This window comes from Triticum urartu, chromosome 5, assembly GCF_003073215.2.
Source record: "Triticum urartu cultivar G1812 chromosome 5, Tu2.1, whole genome shotgun sequence".
Taxonomy (NCBI): Eukaryota; Viridiplantae; Streptophyta; class Magnoliopsida; order Poales; family Poaceae; genus Triticum; species Triticum urartu.
This window is the reverse complement of record NC_053026.1, coordinates 435126428-435132307: the sequence shown is the minus strand read 5'-3', so window position 1 is coordinate 435132307 and position 5880 is coordinate 435126428.

Genomic DNA, 5880 nt, shown 5'->3' with positions numbered 1-5880 from the left:
GAGGACCAAGGGTTGAACTTTGGGGCGACTGGCTCCAACACATATGCGTCCCCGAGCGCATGCTTCCGCTCCCTCTTGGGGATGTGGGTTGCGTATATCATGTTCACCGTCCGCACTTGCGGGGGAAACCTCTTCTTTCCTCTAGTGTGCGGCTGCCGGGGTTCCTCCTCGTCGTCGCTATGCGGCCCCTTGTCCTTGTTTTCGGCAATTAACTTGCCGATCTGCTTGAACACCCAACAATCCCTGTTGGTGTGATTGGCTGGCTTGTCTGGGGTGCCGTGTATTTGACACGAGCGATCGAGTATACGGTCCAAGCTGGACGGACCCGGCGTACTTTGTTTGAATGGCTTTTTCCGCTGACCGGGTTTAGAGCCTTTGAATCCGGCATTAACTGCCGTATCCTCAGTACTTTTGCTGTTAATGCGGCGCTTATGCTTGTTGCGACGTGACCTGCTATTGTCATCCTTGGTATCTGAGGTACCATGGTTCTTTGATATGTTATTACCGCGAGCCAGCCAGCTGTCTTCTCGCGCACAAAAGCGGGTCATGAGCGTCGTGAGGGCTGCCATAGATTTCGGCTTTTCCTGACCAAGGTGCTGGGCTAGCCACTCGTCTCGGATGTTGTGCTTGAAAGCTGCTAAGGCCTCCGCATCCGGACAGTCGACGATTTGATTTTTCTTTGTAAGGAATCGAGTCCAGAATTGCCTGGCTGATTCTTCTGGCTGCTGAATTATGTGGCTCAAGTCATCAGCGTCTAGTGGTCGCACATAAGTGCCCTGAAAGTTGTCGAGGAATGCGGCTTCCAGATCTTCCCAACAGCTAATGGAGTCCGCTGGAAAGCTGTTAAGCCAATGCCGCGCTGGTCCTTTGAGCTTTAGTGGGAGGTATTTGATGGCGTGTAAGTCATCGCCACGGGCCATGTGGATGTGGAGGAGGAAGTCCTCAATCCATACCGCGGGATCTGTTGTGCCGTCGTATGATTCAATATTTACAGGTTTGAAACCTTCTGGGAATTGATGTTCCATTACTTCGTCTGTGAAGCATAAGGGGTGTGCGGCGCCTCTGTATTGGGCTATATCGCGACGCAGCTCGAATGGGTCTTGCCCGCTGTATTCGGCCCGGCCGGATTTGCTTACTGTATATGGCATGACATTTATCGTCTCGCAGAGTGGTGCGCCCTCGTGATTCGTAGATCGATCTTGAATGCTTTGCCTTGTCCTCCAATATGTCTCGCAGGTCTGGCATATCTCCCCATGCCTTTTTATTTGAATGGCGTTGGGGTGGAGGCTAAACTTTTGGCTGGAATGCTTCTCTATCGCAGCCATGAGGTGGTCGATCAGCCGTATCATACGCTTCTTCCTCCAGTCGGGGTAGTAACCTGCGCCTTGGATAACTCTTGGAGGGGCGCTCGAGTTTATATTCCTCGGCTGCGAGGACTTCAGTCCATTTGTCAGCTAGCAGATCTTGATCAGCTTGAAGCTGTTGCTACTTTTTCTTCAGGCTATTTGCGGTGGCCATAAGCCGGCGCTTGAAGCGCTCTTGTCCGATGGGATCCTCTGGGACGGCGAACTCATCGTCGCCGAGGCTTGCCTCGTCTTCGGAGGGGGCATGTGATTGTCATCCTCCTCCTCTCCGTCAGCCTCTCTCTCAGGAGAGCTGGATCCTTCATCCTCCTGCTCTAAATCTTGCTGGAGGGGATTGTTGTTTTCTTCAGCGCTATCCGGAGTGTTATTATCTCCTGTGCCGGTATCACCACTTTTGCTTTGGCGGGACTTAGAGCGGCGCCGCTGACGTCGGCGCTTGGGTTGCTTCTTGGAGTGGTCATCCTCCGCTATCTCGTCGCCATTGCCTTCGTTGGGTGTATCCACCATGTATATGCCATATGACGAGGTGGCTTTCCAGTGCCCTATAGGTGCTGGTTCATGTTTGTCTCCTACATCGTCGTCCATACCGTCGATGTCTTCGGAGTCGAAGTCGAGCATGTCGGTTAGATCATCGACAGTGGCTACGAAGTGGGTGGTGGGTGGGCGTCGAATTTCTTCGTCGTCCGCATCCTAATCCTGTTGGCCATAATCCGGCCAGGGCTCTCCTGACAAAGAGAGAGACCTTAGTGAATTCAGAATGTCGCCAAAGGGCGAGTGCTGAAAGATATCTGCGGTGGTGAATTCCATGATCGGCGCCCAATCGGATTCGATTGGCAGGGGTGCGGGCGGTTCGGAGTCAGAAAAAGAGTCCGGCACCTTGGAGTCACGGGCTGCGCAGAGGATTATCCTGGTGTTTGGCTCGATCGCTGTTGAGACAGCAGCCCCTGAGGCGGTGTCTAACCACCTGTCCTCGATTGGCACAGCTGGCTCCGAGCTAAGGGTCGGAGCTGGTGCGGGCGCGGCCTCTGGGGTACTGTTCGGCGGCAGAGCTAGGTCATACCCATCGCGACAGTGTGGCGCGCCCGGCTGTGGCTCGAATCTGTCGAAGATCAAGTCTCCGCGGATGTCGGCCGTGTAGTTCAAGCTTCCAAATCTGACCTGATGGCCAGGGGCGTAGCTTTCAATCTGCTCAAGATGGCCAAGCGAATTAGCCCGCAGTGCAAAGCCGCCGAATACGAAGATCTGTCCGGGGAGAAAAGTCTCACCCTGGACCGCATCGCTATCGATGATAATAGGAGCCATCAAGCCTAACGGCGATGACACAGAGGAACTCTCAATGAAAGCACCAATGTCGGTGTCAAAACCGGTAGATCTCGGGTAGGGGGTCTCGAACTGTGCGTCTAGGCCGGATGGTAACAGGAAGCAGGGGACACGATGTTTTACCCAGGTTCGGGCCCTCTTGATGGAGGTAAAACCCTACGTCATGCTTGATTAATATTGATGATATGGGTAGTACAAGAGTAGATCTACCACAAGATCAGAGAGGCTAAACCCTAGAAGCTAGCCTATGGTATGATTGTATGTTGTGATTGTTATCCTACGGACTAAAACCCTTCGGTTTATATAGACACCGGAGAGGGTTAGGGTTACACAAGGTCGGTTACAAAGGAGGAGATATCCATATACGTATTGCCTAGCTTGCCTTCCACGCCAAGTAGAGTCCCATCCGGACACGAGACGAAGTCTTCAATCTTGTATCTTCATAGTCTAATAGTCCGGCCAATGGAGATAGTCCGGCTGTCCGGAGACCCCCTAATCCAGGACTCCCTCAGAGGGCTTCTATATCAACACCATAGCCTCTCCGATGATGTGTGAGTAGTTTACCACAGACCTTCGGGTCCATAGTTATTAGCTAGATGGCTTCTTCTCTTTCTTTGGTTCTCAATACAAAGTTCTCCTCGATGTTCTTGGAGATCTATTCGATGTAATACTTTTTGCTATGGGTTTACCGAGATCCGATGAATTGTGGATTTATGATCAAGTTTATCGATGAATAATATTTGGTTCTTCTCTGAATTATTATATGCATGATTTGATATCTTGTCAAGTCTCTTCGAATTATCGGTTTAGTTTGGCCTACTAGATTGATCTTTCTTGCAATGGGAGAAGTGCTTAGCTTTAGGTTCAATCTTGCGGTGTCCTTTCCCAGTGACAGTAGAGGCGGCAAGGCACGTATTGTATTGTTGCCATCGAGGATAAAAAGATGGGGTTTATACCATATTGCTTGAGTTTATCCCTCTACATCATGTCATCTTGCTTAATGTATTACTCTGTTCTTATGAACTTAATACTCTAGATGCATGTTGGATAGTAGTCGATGTGTGGAGTAATAGTAGTAGATGCAGAATCGTTTTGGTCTACTTAGCACGGACGTGATGCCTATATTCATAATCATTTCCTAGATATTCTCATAACTATGCGCTCTTCTATCAATTGCTCGGCAGTGATTTGTTCCCCCCCCCCCCCCGTAATACATGCTATCATGAGAGAAGCCACTAGTGAAACCTATGGCCCCCGGGTCCCTTTCTTATTATATTTCATCTCTTTTTATTTACATCGCATCTCATTTACTATTTTGCAATCTTTACTTTCCAATCTATACAACAAAAATACCAAAAAAAATTATCTTATTATCTTTATCAGATCTCACTTTTGCGAGTGATCGTGAAGGGATTGACAACCCCTTTATCGCGTTGTTTGCAAGGTTCTTGATTGTTTGTGCAGGTACTAGGTGACTTGCGTGTTATCTCCTACTGGATTGATACCTTGGTTCTCAAAACTGAGGGAAATACTTACGCTACTTTGCTGCATCACCCTTTCCTCTTCAAGAGAAAACCAACACATGCTCAAGAGGTAGCAAGAAGGATTTCTGGCGCCGTTCCCGGGGAGATCTACGCTCAGTCAAGACATACCAAGTACCCATCATAAACTCTTCTCCCTCGCCCCTTTTTTCGTTCGCCTTCTTTCGCTTGCTTCTTGTGTGATTGTGTGTTGGACTGATTGTTTGTCACGATGGCTCAACATAATACTAAATTATGTGACTTTTCCAATAGCAACAACAATGATTTTATTAGCACTTCGATTGCTCCTATTACCGATGCTGAATCTTGTGAAACTAATGCTGCTTTGTTGAATCTTGTCATGAAAGATCAATTTTCTGGCCTTCCTAGTGCAGATGCCGCTACCCATCTAAACAACTTTGTTGATTTGTGTGATATGCAAAGAACAAAGATGTGGATAATGATATTGTTAAATTAAAGCTATTTCCGTTTTCTCTTAGAGATCGTGCTAAAACTTGGTTCTCTTCTTTGCCTAAAAATAGTATTGATTCATGGAATAAGTGCAAAGATGCTTTTATCTCTAAGTATTTTCCTCCCGCTAAGATCATCTCTCTTAGAAACGATATTATGAATTCTAAACAACTTGATCATGAGCATGTTGCACAAGCTTGGGTGAGGATGAAATTAATGATACGTAATTGCCCTACACATGGTTTGAATTTATGGATGATTATACAAAATTTTTATGCCGGATTGAATTTTGCTTCTAGAAATCTTTTAGATTCGGCCACGGGAGGCACTTTTATGGAAATCACTTTAGGAGAAGCTACTAAACTCCTAGATAATATTATGGTTGAGATCCACTAGTAAAAAAGTTCATGCGATTGAAGAGATTAATGTTTTGAGTGGAAAGATGTATGAACTTATGAAATTGTTTGCTAATAAGAGTGTTTCTTCTGATCCTAATGATATGCCTTTTTCCACTTTTATTGAGAATAATAATGAATCTATGGATGTGAATTTTGTTGGTAGGAACAATTTTGGTAACAACGCATATAGAGGAAACTTTAATTCTAGGCCGTTTCCTAATAATTCCTCTAATAATTATGGTAATTCCTACAACAACTCTTATGGAAATTTCAATAAGATGCCCTCTGATTTTGAGACTAGTGTTAAAGAATTCATGAGTTTGCAAAAGAATTTCAATGCTTTGGTTGAAGAAAAATTGCTTAAGATTGATGAGTTGGCTAGGAACGTGGATAGAATTTCTCTTGATGTTGATTCTTTGAAACTTAGATCTATTCCACCTAAGCATGACATTAATGAGTCTCTCAAAGCCATGAGAACTTCCATTGATGAGTGCAAGGAAAGAACCACTAGGATGCGTGCTAAAAAAGATTGCTTTGTGAAAGTGTGTTCTTCTAGTTTTCATGATAATAATGATGAAGATCTAAAAGTGATTGATGTATCTCCTATTAAATATTTGTTTTCCAATATGAATCTTGATAAAGATGGGACTGGAGTTGAGTCAACTTTAGTTAAAAGGTGTCCCAATGATTCGGAGTTTTTAGATCTTGATGCTAAAATCAATAAAAGTGGGATTGAAGAGGTCAAAACTTTACATAGCAATGAACCCACTATTTTGGATTTCAAGGAATTTAATTATGATAATTGCT